Source organism: Dama dama, chromosome X (genome assembly GCF_033118175.1).
Source record: "Dama dama isolate Ldn47 chromosome X, ASM3311817v1, whole genome shotgun sequence".
Lineage (NCBI taxonomy): Eukaryota > Metazoa > Chordata > Mammalia > Artiodactyla > Cervidae > Dama > Dama dama.
This window is the reverse complement of record NC_083714.1, coordinates 123,838,349-123,857,869: the sequence shown is the minus strand read 5'-3', so window position 1 is coordinate 123,857,869 and position 19,521 is coordinate 123,838,349.

The following is a 19,521-nucleotide window of genomic DNA, read 5'->3' as shown; positions in this document are numbered from 1 at the left end:
TACATAGAAAACCCTAAAGACTCTACCAGAAAATTACTAGAGCTAATCAATGAATATAGTAAAGTTGCAGGATATAAAATTAACACACAGAAATCCCTTGCATTCCTATATACTAACAATGAAAAAACAGAAAGAGAAATTAAGGAAACAATACCATTCACCATTGCAACAAAAAGAATAAAATACTTAGGAGTATATCTACCTAAAGAAACAAAAGACCTATACATAGAAAACTATAAAACACTGATGAAAGAAATCAAAGAGGACACAAACAGATGGAGAAACATACCGTGTTCATGGATTGGAAGAATCAATATTGTCAAAATGGCTATTCTACCCAAAGCAATCTATAGATTCAATGCAATCCCTATCAAGCTACCAATGGTATTTTTCACAGAACTAGACCAAAGAATTTCACAATTTGTATGGAAATACAAAAAACCTTGAATAGCCAAAGTAATCTTGAGCAAGAAGAATGGAACTGGAGGAATCAACCTGCCTGACTTCAGACTCTACTACAAAGCCACAGTCATCAAGACAGTATGGTACTGGCACAAAGACAGAAATATAGATCAATGGAACAGAATAGAAAGCCCAGAGATAAATCCACGAACCTATGGACACCTTATCTTTGACAAAGGAGGCAAGGATATACAATGGAAAAAAGACAACCTCTTTAACAAGTGGTGCTGGGAAAACTGGTCAACCACTTGTAAAAGAATGAAACTAGAACACTTTCTAACACCATACACAAAAATATTTTTTTAATTTTTTTTTCCATTTATTTTTATTAGTTGGAGGCTAATTACTTTACAATATTGTAGTGTTTTTTGCCATACATTGATATGAATCAGCCATGGATTTACATGTGTTCCCCATCCTGAACCCCTCCTCCCACCTCCCTCCCCATCCCATCCCTCTGGGTCATCCCAGTGCACCAGCCCCGAACACTTGTCTCATGCATCCAACCTGGACTGGCGATCTATTTCACACTTAATAATATACATGAGAGAACAGCATCAAACATAATTTTTAAAATTACTTTCAGCATTGCTTACTTTTGCACCATTGTCAAAAATTAACTTATCATTTATGAGTGAGTCTGTTTCTGTAGTATCTGTTTTCCTGCATTGATCTTCATGTTTATCCTTATATCAATACCACATTGTTTGATACATAACTGTATCAAATAGGTGTATGTGAGAACTCCAATTTTGTTGTCTTTTACAAAAACATTTTGGCTGTTTTATATCTTATTAAATATAAACTTTATACTTGTTGGTTAATTGCTCTAAAAATCTTTCCATGATTTTAATAAGATTGCACTGAATTTAGAGATCACAAGGAGAGGATTAACTCCTTACCAACATTAAATTTTCTGATCCATGAACATAAGATATATCTCCATGTAATTAGATCTACTTTAATTTCTATCAGCAATACTTAGCAATTTTCAATGTACATAACTTTCACATATTTTATAAAGTGTATCCTTAAGTGTTTCATATTTGTAGGCTATTGTAAATAGTATTTTAAAAATTTTAGTTTTCAGCAGTACATTAATAGTTCATAAATATATGTTTGACTTTTGTATGTTGACCTTTTGTCCTGTGGCTTTGATAAACTCACTTACCAATTTTTTGGTAGATTCCTAGTGATAGTCTATATAGATAATTGTGAAATCAGATAATAAAAACAGTTATATTTCTTCTTTTCCAATCTGTATACCTTTTTTTATCCTTTGCCTTACTGCTATAACTTCCAGTTAATGTTGAACTGAAAAGGTGAGAACAGACACTCGACTTGTTTCTAATTGTAGAGGGAAAGAATTCAGTATTCACTGTTAAGTATAATGTTAGCTGTGTTTGTAGAGCCCCTTCATTAACTTGAGGAATTTACATTTAATTTTTAAATTAATGAAAATTTTGTTGTAAATAAATGTTGAAATTTGTGAAATGATTTTTCATATGGTATACATTTTAGTCTGTTAGTGTGGTGAAATACAGTTGTTGAATGTTGAAACAACTGCATTTTTGAGAGAAAGCCTACTTGTTCATGATATTATATCTACTTTATATGTTGTACAAGTTGATTTGCCAATAATTTATTAGGTATTTTGCATTTGTGCTTAGGAACAATACTGGCCTATAGTTTCCTTTTCTTTTAATATCTTTGTCACATGTTAACATCATGGTAATCCTAATGTCAAGTAGTGCAGTCCCTCTTCTCTCCCTTCCTCAGGCTTTGCCTTCATTGTTCTGTAGTGTTCATTAATGAAGCCATGTGAACCTGTGTTTTCTTGTACAAACATTTTTGACTAAAAAGGCAGTTTTAATTTTTAACTAAAAAGTCAGTTTTAATACATACAGGATTATTCAGGTTATCTATTTCTTCTTGAGTGAGAGATGGTAGATTGTGCCATTGGAGGAATTTTGTCCAGTACCTCTAAGTTGTCACATTTATTGGAATGGAGTTGTTCAAATATTCCCCTGTTATTGTTTAATGTTGGAGGAATATATCCTCTGGCAATATGATCTCTTGGCTTTTTCTTTTGTATCAAAAAATATCTTTATTTCAGTTTCATTTTTGAATTATGTTTAACTGGGCATAGAATTGTAGGTTGCCGTGAGATTGTTACTTGTTTAGTTGTCCATTAAGAACTTTAAAGATATCATTAAATCTTATTTGTATATTTTCTGATGAGAAATCTGTTGTCATTCTGTTTTTGCTTTTTAGTTTGGTTATGATATGCCTGAAGTGAAGTGAAGTGAAGTGAAATCGCTCAGTCGTGTCCGACTCTTTGCGACCCCATGGACTGTAGCCTACCAGGCTTCTCCCATGGGATTTTCCAGGCAAGAGTACTGGAGTGGGTTGCCATTTCCTTCTCCAGAGAATCTTCCCAACCCAGGGATCAAACCCGGGTCTCCCGCATTGTAGGCAGATACTTTACAATCTGAGCCACCAGGGAAGTCCTATGATATGCTTAGGTTGTTTTTTTTTATTAGTATTTTTGCATTTATTGTCCTTGGGATTCTCTGAGCTTCTTGGATCTGTGATTTGTTGCCTTTTATTCAAATAATTAGTCATTATGTCTTCAAATATTTCTAGTGCTCTATTTTCCTCCTTTTCTTTTTGGGGCCCCAATTACATGTATAAAAGATGGATGGTTTCCCACAGCTTTTGAATGTACTATACTTTCTTCCCTCCACTTTTTTCTCCTTGTGCTTCAATGAGTTACTTTATTTCTTTCCATTTTAAAAATTAAACTTTTTAAAAATACTTTTATTTTTGACTGTGCTGGGTCTTTGTTGCTGCGAAGGTTTTTCTCTAGTTGCAGCAAGTGGGTACTACTCTCTAGTTGCATTGTGCAGGCTTCTCATTGCAGTGGCTTCTCTTGTTGCAGAGCATGGGCTCTAGGCACGTGGGCTTAGTAGTTGCCGCTCCTGGACTGTAGAGCACAGGCTCAATAATTGTAGCACACAGACTTAGTTACTTCACGGCATTTGGGATCTTTCTGGACCAGGGATCAAACCCATGTCTCCTGCATTGGCAGGCAGATTCTTTACCACCGAGCCACCAGGAAAGCCCTTAAAATTAAACTTTTTATCTGGGAACAACTTTATAGAAAAGTTACAAATATAGTGCAGAGAGTTCCCACATATACTTTATTCAGCATTCCCCAATGTTAACCAGTGGTACATTTGTCAAAACTAAAATATTAACACTAAGACTGTTAACTAAACAGCACCATTTTTTCCTTTTCATGTTCCAGAATTCAGTCTAGGATACTATATTACCTTAGTTATCATGTATTTTTAGTCTCATCGTATCTATAATAGTTCTTAATTTTTACTTGTTTTTCATTATCTGTATGCCTTTGAAGACTATTGGTCAAAAACTTTCTAGAATATTCCTTAATTTGGGTTTGTCTGAAGTTTTCTCTTGATTAGACTGGGTAATGGGCTTCCCTGGTGGGTCAGATGATAAAGAATCTGCCTGCAATGCAGGAGACCTGTGTTCAGTCCCTGGGTTGGGAAGATCCCCTGGAGAAGGGAATGACTAGCCACTCCAATATTCTTGCCTGAAGAATTCCATGGACAGGAAAGCCTGATAGGCTACAATCCGTGGGGTCTCAAAGAGTCAGATACAACTGAGTGACAAACACTTCCACATTTTGCTTGCATGGGTTGGGGGGAAGGAGACCACAGAAAGGTAGTGCTCTTCCCATCACATCGTAGCAGGGGGTACATGCTATTCGCATGACGATCGCCAGTGATGTTGACCTTGATCACTTGGTTGATTGGGTGGGGGTCTGCCAGCTTTCTCCCCTGCACAGTTTGTATTTTCCCCTTTTGGAAGCAACTCACTAATTCCTTCATTGGGCCACTGCTCCTGCTTTGTGTTTAGTGTGATGCCTTGAGTGCTGTAGAGTTTCTCTCATTGTTTTTCCTCCACCCTCAGCTTTCAGCACACTTGCAACACAGAAGGAGGCTTTTCTGTACACTATTGCCCCTCTCCCCAGTGGTAGACTATTAGTGTGAAACTTGTAGATATAAGGGGAATTTCTCTTTCTTCTGCTACAGCCTCAGTCTTCAGCATGCCCTGTGTAACTCAGCCTCAAAGGTGGATCTTCCTGTATTTTAGCCCTCCCCTAGTGATGGACCATCTCTTTCTCCCTCCCAGTGCAGCATCTATAATGCCCTATATATCTGCCCTGTATGGGGTATCTTGAGCATGAATGAGTTTCCTGCCTGTCTCCCGCTGGCAGGAGACCTGTGCCATCAGTATAAATTTTTGCAGACAGGCAGATTTCCTGTTCCTCTCCCAGTGTCAGATGGCTTTTGAATAGTGTCAATGCAGGGCAGAGTGGGTTTTCTATTCCTCACCCAGCAGCAGCCAAACTTTGTCCACTGTGGAATGGGACAGTTTCCTTCCTCTTCCCTGGGGGCAGGTAGCTTTTTCTATCAAAGTGTGGTCAGATTCCAGATATGGGCAGGTTTCTTTCCATCCTCCATTAGCAGATGCCTTTGCTTCATATCAGAGAGGAGATCGAGGTGTGGGCGTGTCTGTCAGGTTTCTTGTCTATGACTCAGTAGCAGTTGCTCATTACTTCATGCACCTGCAGGTTCTAGAAGGAACACAGATAAGCTTCTCTGGGTACTTTTGCTCAACCTTCAAATGTTGGCAGGCCCTGCATGGCTCTATCACAGAGTATCTCAGAGCTCACACCTGACGTCACCGTTGCTTGTGAGCACTGGGGAATGTTCACAGAAAAGCTTGCCAAGTGGCTGCAGACTTGACTTGTGTATGCCATTCCCAGGAGTTATAAACTCTCATGTTCACACATACTTTAAGAATTTAGGAATTCATTAAAACTTGCATGTTTTCTTCTTACCTACTTTATTGAATGCCAACCCTTCCTCCCGTGTCTGTCACAGGTAAAACAATGTTAGTGTTCTTTTGCCTCCTCAGAGAGGCCTGTCACCCTTTGGAACTTAGTTCATCTTATTTTCAGCTCCAAGGGGCTCAGAAATTTATGAATTTACAAATTATTCATTTTTTTTCTCTTGGTTAGAATAGAATCATTGCTCTTTCATGGCTTTCTACAGCCTAAGATGAAGCTGAAATCTTAATGTGTCTTCATTATCAAGGCACTAAATGCATCTCCCTAACCAATCTGTCTGCAAATTCAGGAGACCCGGGTTCAGTTCCTGGGTTGGGAAGATCCCCTGGAGAAGGAAATGGCAACCCACTCCAGTATTCTTACCTGAAGAATCCCATGGACAGAGAAGTCTAGTTTCTTGGACCATGGGGTCCAAGAGTTAGACACGACTTAGCAGCTGAACCACCAACCAAGAGCTCTAGTTGGGGATTTTTTGTTTTAATTTTCAAAATGTATTTATTTTAAATTAGAGAATAATTGCTCTACAGTATTGTGTTGGTTGCTGCCAAACATCAACATGAATCAGCCATAAGTATGCATATGCCGCCTCTGTCTTGAATCTCCCTCACACCTCCCTCCCCACCCCACCCCTCTGAAGTAGGGGATTGAATATGAAGGACAAAAGGAAGAAAGCTGTTAACTGGAAATAATGGCTCTGCATAGATGTATGACACCTACCTCAGAAAAATTCTGAAAAACAGGTAGTGATTGGAAACACATCCCATCACAGCAGACACTCTTCATGGGGAGTCTGAGGATTTTAGATGTTAATGCATTTGAATTTGAGATTAGGACTGTAAGTCATAAGCAAATTCTCAGAGATGATTTCATATGCTTCCATTTACATGTATAGAGTACATAACTTATTTTATTATTTTATTTAACAAATATTTATTGAACACCTACTATGTGTTGGAAACTCTTCTTGACTCTGATTATTGAGCAGTGAATAAAACACAGGATGGATTTCATAAAGCTCCATCTATAACAACTGGTAGAAAATTGAGAAGCACAAGTGTGCTGATTATGGAGCTTCAGTTAGATGAAGAACCCAGCTAATTTCCCCCAATCTGGCTAGTTTGAGTAACTATTTTTTTATTCAGGCAAACTGGAATTTTTCCCATTCACTGAAAGGATTTCTCGCCTTTTTACTTACTCAAGGGGAAAACAATTTTCCTAAGTAGAACTCAGCAATTCTCTCTTTGTTAGGGTAGATGCCAATTCAATATTCAGATAACTTACTCTGAAATATGTTTAATTATACTTAGTTGGGGAAATCCCAATAACATTAAAATATTCCATTTGGAAATACAGATACTGTATTTCTTTCAGGATTTATTCTAAATCTTCTAAAAGCAGTGAGGACAGAGGTAATTATAAATCTAAAATCTGAAAGAGTTTAGACTCAACACAGTGTTGAGTAAGTGAAAAGGATGCTTGAAGTATAAGTGCCTAACTAGAAATTACACATTTTCATAAACCTCCTTTTTATGTAAGACTTTGGAATTTTAAAGCTTATTACATACTGTGGGATGCTGACACCCTAAGTTTCACCAATGCATCTTATTGATAAAGTGAATACAAATGTACCACTTACCATGGTAAGGGAGACCACCACCTAGACAGTTTTTGATCTTGTCTCAGAGGACTTGGTTAGATTTTTGATAAGCATCTGAAGTTTGGTTTCAGATGATTTTTTACTGTGGAGGCTTGCTTAGGATTAAGTGAGGATTGTGGCGTATTAGTTTAGGGTTGAGGGCATAGCAAGGGGAGGGCGCAAATTGTTAATTTCTATTGAAGAATCAATACCTTTGGGGAAGTCCTATAATGAACAATATATTTATTTGCCTGGGCAAGAGTCATCTAGAATATTCAAATTATACTAATGTAGACAACTGAATAGTAACACCAGGTCAGTGATTCTCAGTGAACCATGAGAGTAGCTCTCAACTGTGACTGATTTGCCTCCCAGGGGGCTTTTGGCAAAGTCCGGAGACTTCATACTTGTTACCAGGGGAGTTGGCAGCTTTGGTGCTACCAGGCATCTGATAAATAGCTATCAGCCAGGGATGCTGTTCAACATCCTGCGATGCAGAGAACAACCTCCACAACAAAGAATTATCTGGCCAGTTTGTTAATAGTGCCCAGGTTGAGAAATCCTGGTGTGGCCCAAGGAGTAAAAAATGTTAAGCTTTGGGCCATGCCTTCTCTGTGGCTACTACTCAACTCTGTGATTGTGCAAGAGAGTCACGGATAATATGCAAATAAATGTGCAGGAACTTGTGCCAAAATGCATTCACAAAAACAAGCAAGGAGCGAGATTCAGCCTGGTGGGCTGTTGTTTGCTGACCCCTAATGGAGACAGTAAGCCGTTTGGGGATAGGTGGTCTCAGTTTTCTGTGTCTAAGTATATGAGTTTCTGGTCTCAGCCATATGCTTTGAATCTTCAATAGAAGCAGAAACGTTTTCAAGTAAACAGAGGTCAAAGAGCAAATAAATATAGAATATCACATGGAAACCCTAAACTTTCCTAAGAACACCAGCAACATTTCTGTGGAGCTGATTTTCTATGCTATATGAAGTACACCAAAACAACAATCTGTGTGCTGGAACAGCAATTTTCCAGGATGAACTGTTGAAACGAAAACTACTTTTTTGCTGGGTTTTATCTATACTTTCAAACTCATTTAAATAAAAAAAAATGGTGACATGGACTTCCCTGGCAGTCCAGTGGTTAAGACTTCACCCTCCAATACAGGAAGTGTGAGTTTGGTCCCTGGTTGGGGAGCTAAGATCCCACATGCCAAAAAACCAAACCATAGAACAGAAACAATATTCTGACAAATTCAATAAACACTTTAAAAATGGTCCACATAAAAAATTTTTCAAATGGTAACATGAAACAAAATAATTGTTCCCTTTAAGATAAAATATGACACTCATTGGCAGTGGCTTGAAAATTATCCCTTCAACAGTGCTCTTTTTTCCTTCTTTTTTCAGTTTTCTTTTTGCTGCATTTATCACTTGCTGAGAGTGTATGTTTTGTTTGTTGTCATGCCCTCCCTGTTGAAGAAGGAAATGTATTCTTCTAGTATTCTTGCCTGGAGAATCCCATGGACAGAGGAGCCTGGTGGGCTAAGTCCATGGGGTTGCAAAGAGTCAGACATGACTGAGTGACTAACAAGCACACATAGTATGCCCTCCCTGTGAGGTCATGGTCATTGTATATTTTAGGCACAGCTGTATCCCCATCACCTAGAGGACCAGAATGAATAGTTGTACCACTCATAGAGAACTATAACTATCATCAGAGATAATACAGAGCACTTATTTTGTGCCAGCTACTGTTCTAAGGACTTTACATGGATGAGCTTGTCTGATCACATAACAACCCTGGGAAGAGGGTACTGTTATTATTCACAGTTTATGAGATGAGAATAATGAGACATAAGCAGGCCAAGTGACTTGTTGAGGCCCACTAAGCTAGCAGGTGACAGAGCTAGGATTTGAGTCCACGTAGTCTGGCTCCAGAATCCACGCTTTGAACTATCACACTGTAGCTACTTCTCACATTAATCAGTTGCATAAACATTCGTATAGACATACATGGTTTGCATATTTCACAATTTCTCTATTGTAAAGCAGGTTACACCTTGACCCTAGAATGAAAATTCTGGAGTGGCATCATGATATTTAGGACCCAGGTTCTTAGAGGTCTATCTCTGTGAGGCACTGAGGTGCCTCCTGGGAAACAGCTTCTCTTGGGCTTCTCTGGTGGCTCAAATGGTAAAGAACCTGCCTGCAATGCAGGACACCAGGGTTGGAAAGATCCCCTGGAGGAGGAAATAACAACCCACTCTGCATTCTTGCCTGGAGAATCCCATGGACAGAGGAGCCTGGCAGGCTACAGTACATGGGGTCCCAAAGTGTTGGACACGACTGAGCGACTAACACTTTCACTTTCTTTCAAGGAAATAAGAGTTGGAAAAATTAGCTTGTTCCATTGTAGGTGTTCCTACAATTAGAGAGAAAGATTGTATTGATCAGAGACGAGATGTATTGCTTCCTGTGAATGGATATCTGAATCCTTCTTGTGAATGGACAGAGGCTTCCACTGGTAAAATCTCAAAGGGTCATTTTCTCACAAAAATCTCAGAGATATCAGGAGCTCTACTTGGTAATAAAGCCTGACACAAAGGTAGAGGTTGGGAAGGATATCTACTGCACCAGCGTACTGCACTGAGGCTTATGCCTCAGCACTGCCTAGTATCCACAGCCACCAGTCTTGCTCCAGGGCCAGGGCTATATTATCACATGCGGCAGCCAGGCAGCACAGACCACCAGTAACTAGGGCTTGACCATTGGTGTTGGCAGCAGGAGGGTGGTGGCAGCTGTCACAGAGCAGCTGCACTTGAGGGGAGAAAGAGCATCCTGGGAGGTCTCAGCAGCAGACATTACTGCAGAGGAAAGATATTTCTATGTTGCCACAGAGAAGGCCACATTGACGCCTGTGAATACTCCAGAGATGTACTCCAGAAGGGCCCAAATGATTGGATCAGGAATAGGACTTTAGACAGAGTTAAAGGTCAAGTGCTTGTTATGGTAGCAGGTTAGAGTTGCCCCCATTTTTCTCCTAATGACTGTGGAGCTTCAAAACAATGGCTTACAACCATTATGGAGCTAAGGCCAATGTTACCTCCAAAAGTAAACATGTGTGGATGTGGATATGTGTTTATTTGAGGGAGAGAGAGGCAGATAGGCGGTATATCTGTATATGTAGGTCTAAATCATCTTTGGTCCTACAAACTGAGTCAATTAACACCAATACATTGGGTCTTTAATAAAAAAAACACAATGGTCGTTGTTGTTCTCTGAATTACTAATGCCCTGAAACTGCCAGAAAGTCATTTGAATATGCTTGTTGATAATACTCTTGATGAGGAATAGAATTTATTTTTTACTTGAGAGCTAATTAATGTAATCTCTAAAATATATAAATCCCGTGGTGAGCCCAAATAATTATAATTGAAATGTGGACCTTGCCAAAACTGAGAAAATTAAAATGCAAACAAAATCTGTTAATATATCTAAATTTAAAAAAAAAACAAAGAGGAAAGAAAACCAATTAACTTCTGGAAACAGGGTTTGGTATTTAGAATGAGGAGATTAAATTATGCAGATATCAAATTAGCACTTGGAATGAAGATGGTGTTGCCCAGCTGCCTTGCAGAACTTCGCCTTGCACAGACTAAAGTTGCTAGGGAGCAGTAAAGTGAGCTGTTTAAAAGGCCACAGTTGTATTCCCTAAATGGTCCACACGGGGATCATAAAAATTCCTGATGGTATCTTTAGCAGCCTAGAGGTAATTGGAAGGAAGGCCTGGGGCTAGTAATTAAATCACAAATCTTTTCTGGGGAGATCATATGTAGATACACATATAGAGAGACATATATAAATAGATGAGATAAACAATATGTACAGGTATGTACATATATATTGTAGTCATTTAGCCACTAAGTTTTGTCCAACTCTTTGTAAACCATGGACTGTAGCCCATTAGGCTCCTCTGTCTGTGGGATTCTCCAAGCAAGAATACTGGAGTAGGTTGCCATGCCCTCCTCCAGGGGATCTTCCCCACCCAGGGATTGAACCATCTCCAGCATTGCAGGCGGATTCTTCACCACTGATCCTCCAGCGAAGCCCATGTACATGTATATATTTCACTTACATAACATCTAGTCAGACAGCTGAGCAACTCCATTAAAAAGAAGAAAGACACGAGAAGTGTGGGGCTTCTTCTTAATTTTTTTTTTTTTATTGTAAAACTTTTAGGATATACATCATCATGTGACATCTTATTCTCTGGTGCATTACAGCAATTTAGTCAGAAAAACAAAACAGCCAAATGAGTTTTGTTTTGTTTTGTTTTGTTTTATGACTGAACAGACCAACCAACTCAATCCAGGGCCTCTGGTAGTTCCATGTTATGACTACATTTAGGAAATCAGATAAATGTGTCTTTGGTTCTTAGGGATGTTGCTATGTGTTTCTCACTTTTCAAGCAGCTGTTTTTAGCATTGCGTAGGTACTGTCACAGCCTCTTTCACTATATTATTATAAGAAGTTCACTATAGGAGCAGTTTCTTTAGACATACTACCATACAGGTTACAGTATATCAGTATGGATGGATCTGTTCTTAACCTCATTGGCCAGCCAGCCAGAGTAATTTTGAATATCAGATCTGGACCCTGGGAGAACTTGACCTTTTCTGAGACAAGCTGTAGAGTGGGCACCCTGCGGCACAACCTTGAGATGACCATGAACACTCAAAACTCCATTGAGGGTGCCATCACCGCATGGCCAGATTCATAACACATGTGAGAGAGCAGTTGGAGACGAGAATGCTTTCAGAGACTTATAACCTGGCATTGACAGGGACACAAGTCATTCATCTTACTCTGATTATTCTGGCTTCTTAGCCCAGAGGAGAGAAAACGAGTCAGAAAAGCAAAAAGTTTGTGGAATTAGTTTGGTATCATTCTGTCTGTTCCCCCAAAGGGAACAAAATTGCAGAGAATGGGGGGAAAAGCAGAGGGAGAATAATTTTTACCAAGTACTGTGTTCGAAAAGCAAACTGGTAAAATGAGCAGTTAATGAACACAGCAGCTCACTTAGCAAATACACACACACACACACACACACACACACACACACACACATATTTTCATTAACTATGTAGCAAATGTTAAGCTTGGAGTTACTAGCATGAGGTAAAGCAGAGAAGGCCCCTGCTCCTGTAGAACTGCAGCCTAGTGTGGGGTGCACACTTTCGTTGAATAGTTACTCTGATAGAAAGAAGCACAGCTCTATAGACATGCATTAGGAAGGAAGCAGAAGAATGGCCATGAACAAAATAATACAGTGTTTGTAATATGGCTAGGCTAAATCCTACTCTAAAGTGGAATGAAGGCCTACCTAAAGCATTCTTATATCTTGATCGTATCTGCCAAAAACTTTTGTGATGACCACATCCCTGGTATTGTATCTACAAACCTCTTTTCACACCAATTATAGCAGAACTCTCATTCTTTGCAACAAGTTGGAACTTTGGGAAACCAGGCAAGTATGGTACATCTCTTTAAGATATACTACAACATAATTTTAGAGATGGAAACTTTTTAAATTAGCTCTGCATACTTTGATACTATTAATATACATGAATAGGCAGTATTTGTCTTTCTCTTTCTGACTTACTTCACTCTCTGTAATAGGCTCCAGGTTCATCCACCTCATTAGAGCTGACTCAGATGCATTCCTTTTTATAGCAGAGTAATATTCCATTGTGTATATGTACCACAACTTCCTTATCCATTCATCTGCCGACAGACATCTAGGTTGCTTCCATGTCCTAGCTATTGTAAATAGTGCTGCAGTGAACACAGGGGTACATGTCTCTCTTTCAATTCTGGTTTTCTTGGTGTGTATGCCCAGCAGTGGGATTGCTGGTCGTATGGCAGTTCTATTCCCAGTTTTTTAAAGAATCTTCACACTGTTATCTCATAGTGGCTGTACTAGTTTGCATTCCCACCAACAGCGTAAGAGAAAGACGATACCAAAGATCCTACATGCAGGGCAGCAAAAGAAGAGACTTTTGGACTCAGCGGGAGAAGGAGCAGGTGGGATAATTTGAGAGAATAGCATTGAAACATATACATTACCATGTGTAAAACAGATAACCAGTAGTTTGATGTATGATGCAGGGAACTCAAATCCGGTGCTCCGGGACAACCTAGAGGGATAGGGTGGGAGTGGGTTCAGGATGAGGGGGGACTCATGTATACTTGTGGCCGATTCGTGTTGATGTATGGCAAAAACCATCACAATATTGTAATTATCCTCCAATTAAAGTTAATTAATTAAAAATATACAAATTACTATAAAATCTTTGACTTTCAAAATTATTGTTAAAGATTTTTTTTCCTATAAAGTTTCCCTAGTTTGATATCAGCCTAAAAGACCTTATTTCTGGGCTAGAAATGAGGACATGGATGTGTTCCCGCCACTACAGATTCTTTCACAACTTTGCTATCTGTATAAAACTAATCTGTTTTACGATAAAGCTGGTGTGGTAAGTACAAAACTGAATCCACATGTTGATGTGTGATGGAAAGGTAAAAGAATTTTATTTACTTGTTTCTACTGGGTAGTAGAAATTTAATTTCATTCATTTCTTCCCCTATCTCCATTTTTCTTTCAGGGTTCAATCTAATGATAGGGAGATTATATACTGCCAAGGCATAGGAAAGGGACTTTGGCTTGAGTAGTCTTTGCATGTCTTCCAAGTTGTCCTTATTCCCATCTGTTCATTGGTCCCCATGAGTCATAGCCAAGTCCCACTCCCAACAACAGGCCACCTTCTGTTTGCTTCTTTGTATGCCACTGTGGATGCAAGGAAATTATCTTGTTCTTTTTACCTTTGGGCACAGTTACTCTGAGCTCTCAGTTCCATTTGCCTAGGCACCCAGTGCAGACATTTCTAAGCCTCTTTAGGCTTGCTGCTTCTCTATTGTGTGCTAGAAAAGCAAGTCCCACCTCCCTATGTTCTTGAATCTCAAATTTACCAGGATTTCCCTTCACACCCCACCTCAAGATGAGGCTGAACTTGATATTAATAGAGGTGTAAGGCTCAAGTCTAACCTTTCTGAGGGACCCACAATGACTATAGTTTGTTAATGTTTTAAAAGAGGTTTCCCAAAATCCATTAATCTGGAGTATCTTTTCTAGTCTTGGGATAGATAACCTTGCTCTACCATTATGTAATCTTTCTGCCATGAATCCTCTTATTAAAAGTTCTCCACTCCTCTTGCAACATCCATTTTTTCAGCTATAGTTCCTATATTTTCTAGTTTCCTGAATGGGACAAGGTCACCAAGGATCACAGACCACTGAATATGCCATTGAATAATAGCATACAGCCTTATGTTAATATAAATGTGCTGCTTTTTTTTTTAAGATTAGTAAGTCATTCAAACCTCAAGCAAAAGCAACAAACTGTTTTGTCTGGGTCTTGAAAGAATCTCAGTGTTCTGGAAAGAGAGGTCACACTCAGATAACAGGTACTTCATATTTTTACAGAGAGCTGTAGGACTGTATGCTTATCATGTCAATATTTCCTGTAGGCTTAATCTTCTTTTGATGGAGGAGAGCATTACTGTGGATTAAAAGGTTTATTGGAGTTTAGATTTTTCGAAAATTCCAGAAGCGAGTGAGCAGCAAACACATTTTTTAGAAATTGTTTTTATTCTCTGTATTTTCTTTCCAAAGTAAAATATTCTCTGATTTTTTTTTATTTCTTAGAATAGAAGAATGATATCTGTGTGTGTGTGTGTGTGTGTGTGTGTGTGTGTGTGTGTACATGTAACCACTGATTCAATTATCACCCTCCAGTGTTGTTGACTTCTTGGTCTATTCATGACCTTCATACACTGTCAGACTCTCAGGAATCAAGCTTACATGAATGCAATTGTTTCTTCTCTACAAAAGGAGGCATAAAATGATGTTTTCTTTCAGATAATGCCCCTTGGAAATCCAAACAGGATATGTTTCTTTCTCTTCTGTGATGAGTGAATTGTATGAAATCTTATTGCTAGTTATACAATATTTATTTACAATGGCACCATACCTCTCCATTTATTTTTATTACAGCATGATATGGAGGAAATAGTGCTAGACTCATTTCCAGAATTTCTAAGTATGTGTCTTCAGTTCTACCTACCCATTAGCAGTGTTCATATTTATCACATTCACAACCTCTTTTTTTCTTATTTGTAAAATGGAAATAATATTTTCCAACCCATCTGACAAGGCTTTTGCATATTTATTGTTATTGCTAAGTATTTTGCCTTAAGTAGTTCTTAATCTTTCCATTTATAAAATAGAAATTTTGTTCTTTCGTTGTTGATTTTGAGTTTTCCTTAGACAAGGATAATACATAGTATGGAAAAGACTCCCAAGTTCAGTATAATCTTCATAAAGCTCCAGTCAACCAAGACATTCCCACAGTAAAGGTTTTCTTTGGTGAGTGTGGAGCGAAGTCAGCATCATGGCAATGAGGTTGGTAAGAAGGTCAAGGAAAATTGCTATGGGTGAATTTCTGAGTAGACAAAATGGCCAAATCCATCTCCTTCCAGGGATTTACTGGAATGTAAAGGAGACTGTTTTTTCTTAATTGGTCTAATGATGTTCAACCTCATTGCCCAATTTGGTGAGCAAAATTCATGGTGATAAAGGCATGGTATTATAGTGGTTGGATCTTGGGGTGATAAGAGCACTAAAATGGTGAGAAGGATTATATCCTCTAAGTAAGGTAGTCTAAATGCTTGGATTGGCTAGATTTTTGGTGTGTTTTTTTATGTTCATAGTGTTTTATTTCTTCGTTTGACCATGTGGCTTGTAGACACTTAGTTACCTGACCAGGTATCCCCATACCCCCTGAGTTGGAAGCACAGAGTCTTAACCATTGGATCTCCAGGGAAGTCCCTGTTGATAGTGTTTTAGAAAGACAAGTGTCCAGTAAAATGTTAGAATGTAAAGTTTATCTATATCAGGGCAATATATACAGTCCTTGTGAAATTTAAAGACTGAGGTACATTCCAGATGAATCACCAACAACCTGTTCTGCTGCAGTAACAATATTAGTTATTGATACAGCTGAAATGAGAGGACCAGCTGGACTGTCACAGGTCTGCTTTCTCCAGGTTGCAAGAGGCTTCTTTAGTAGTATGCTGATGTTCACTTGCTAGGTCATTGCATGTTTTCCCTGTTTGTGCCACATGTTTTGCATGATGAGCCCAAAATGCATCAGAAAATAAGACCAAGGGTAGGAGAAGAGCAGAGAGAACAAAGATGTTGAAGCTTTTGTTGTTTGAGGAGCACAGCGATTCAATATTAGACGTTTTGTTTGGTTTGAATTCCTATATATTATGTTTCAGTGAGTTGAGGTAGAATTAGTTTATAACCGAATTTGAAAATAAGATGTTTTGTTGATTACAAGCTCATCCATTATATAGTATATTTTACCGATACCCAGTATAATATCTCCTGGTGATGAAAATGATATCTAATTTAAAAGAAAAATAAACAGCAGCATATAGTGTGCACTCACTCTAAATGGCTACTCAGCTACTCAGTAACATTTAAATATGGCATTTCCTTTGATTCTTTTTTTTTTCATTTATTTTTATTTGTTGGAGGCTAATTAGTTTACAATATTGTAGTGGTTTTTGTCATACATTGACATGAATCAGCCATGGATTTACATGTATTCCCCATCCCGATCCTCCCTCCCACCTCCCTCTCTACCCAATCCTTCTGAGTCTTCCCAATGCACCAGGCCCGAGCACTTGTCTCATGCATCCAACCTGGGCTGGATTCTTTATAGCTAATGCACTTTTAAAAAATTCTTTGGCACACCTCACATCATCTGATAACATTCAATATCCTTACTGAAATGTTGAGAGAATTTTAGTCTCTCTTGAAGGAAAACCAAATGTAAGGTAGAAGATTGAAATACAAGCTTATAGTAGAGAGAACCTAAGTGTCTGCCAATACCATATTTCTGTTTTATCTAGGAGAGTGTTTCTCAGCCATGGATGATTTACCGCCCTCTGCCTGAGGCAACTTTTGGCAATGTCTGGATACTCTTGGTTGTCACAACTGAGAGGTGCCACTGCTGCTGGTGGGTAGATGCCTTGATACTGCTAAGCATTTTACAATGCGTAGGACAGCTCCCACCCCCTGCTTCCTTTCACCTCTCAATTCACAACAAGAATTATCTGGGTCAAAATGTCAGTGGTGCCAAGGTAGAGAAATCTTGACCTAGGACAGACATCTGATGAGATCTTAGGATTTTTGAGGAATGAATTTCCCTAACACTTAACAAGTGAAATCAACTCTGACTGAGGACACTGTTGCTTTGAGTTCAAGCACACAAGACTTCTTATCTGAATTCAGGGAGTTATAACTTCATGCATAGCCTCAAAAAATAATCTCTTATACAATATAAATTCTGTGAAGAAAAGTCACCATTCCTACTTGGGAAAAATGATATACTTTCCACTAAAAATCCATTAGATGACAAGATTATCATTAGGATTAAACTATAAAACACTTATGTTTCTGTAGACCAAAGTTGGCAAGGATCAGTAATATCATAGGTTTCAACTCTGTACTATGTCATCTATTTTCAGATAATCATAACCTGAAAGAAAATCCTATTTGGGAGAGAGATGTCAGAATGCCTCTTCAGTGTGCCTTGCTTGTATTTCAACCTATACCAATAATTATGGCTAGGCTTCCCTGGTGGCTCAGAAGGTGAAGAATCTGCCTGCAATGCAGGACACCTGGGTTTGATCCCTGGGTCAGGAAGATCCCCTGGAGAAGGAAATGGCTATGCACTACAGTATTCTTGCCTGGAGAATTCCATGGACAGAGGAGCTTGGCAGGCCACAGTCCATGGATTCACAAAGAGTGGACATGACTGTGACTAACACACACAGAATCTGATTACATTTGTGGTATCTTAAAAATTTGTGACATACTGTTCACAATGCATTTTTGTAATAACTTTTGCTGACATCATTTCAGTTGACATACATTTTTGAGATCACAAAGTTCGCTATTGCTTGGGAATTGTTGAGAATATCTGTATTAGTCCAGTTTGGGAATTTTGAAAATCACTGTAAGAATTAAGTAAATAAGAGGTTCCATATAGCAATCAGGGATTAAAATGGGAATCATTAGAGTAAAGGTCTGAAAGAATGCAACTGAAGGATCAGCTGAAAACTCACTGTGACATTAGTCTGAAGACTTGGAGTGAAGCTGCCAATCCTGAGGAAGTCCAAGAAACTTCAAATACCCCAAAGTAAGAGTTTGCAGAGTGGTCTGGAACTGACTGCCTACCCCTCTGATTTTCATGATGTATTGAGCAATAATAGCTTTTGTATCATTTCTACTTCCCAATTTTTCTCAAGGGCTCCTCTCATTAGTAAAATCTAACCTGGATCTGTAGAGTGAAGGTGGTGCTAAGAAACAATTCCCAGACTTAGGGGGGACTGGAAGCAGTGAGACCAAGTTGACCATCACCAGTTCAACACCATGAAAATCTCCTCCTTGATGGATTGCTTGCACTCATCATTGAGGGTAGATAAGAATGGGCAGCCTCAAGTTTCACAAGATTTCACAGATTTGCCTTTTAATAAAAAGTCATCAACATTAAAATAAAGGTCATGAAGAAAGATAAAGAAGGAAATTATGTAATGATAAAAGGATCAATAGAAGAAGAAGATATTACACTCATTAACATATATGCATGAAATATAGGAGCACCTAAATACATAAAACAAATATAAGCAGGGATGGGAGAAATTGATGGAACTACAATAATGGTAGAAGAATCTAACACCCCACTCACATCAATGGAAAGATCTTATAGACAGAAAATGGATAAGGTTACAGAGAATCTAAATGTCAGAATAGTTATTTAATATTTTTAGGATATTACATTAATAAAAAACAGAATACACATTCTTTTCAAGTGCTACTGGAGCATTCTCTAGGATAGACCCTGTACTAGGGCAAAAAACTAGCCTCAACAAATTTAAGAATATAGAAAATTTTCAAGTATCTGTTCTGACTAAAAAGCATGAAACTAGAAATCAACGATAGAAAAAGAAATAAGAAAGAAATGATTACATGGAGATTAAACAACATGCTACTAAAAAACAAATATATCAATGATGAGATCAAAGAGGAAATTAAAAAATACCTTGAGACAAATGACAATGAAAACAGCTATACAAAATCTATGGGATGCACAAAAGCAATCCTTAGAGAGAAGTTTATGGTTATACAGGCCTTCTTCAAGAAATAAGAATAATCTCAAACAACCTAACCTACTACCTAAAAGAATTTATAAAAGAAGAACAAACTAAAGCTAAAGTCAGTAGAAGGAAGGAAATAATAAAGATCAGGAAATAGAGATTGAAAAACAGTAGAAAATCAATAAATTCAAGAGCTG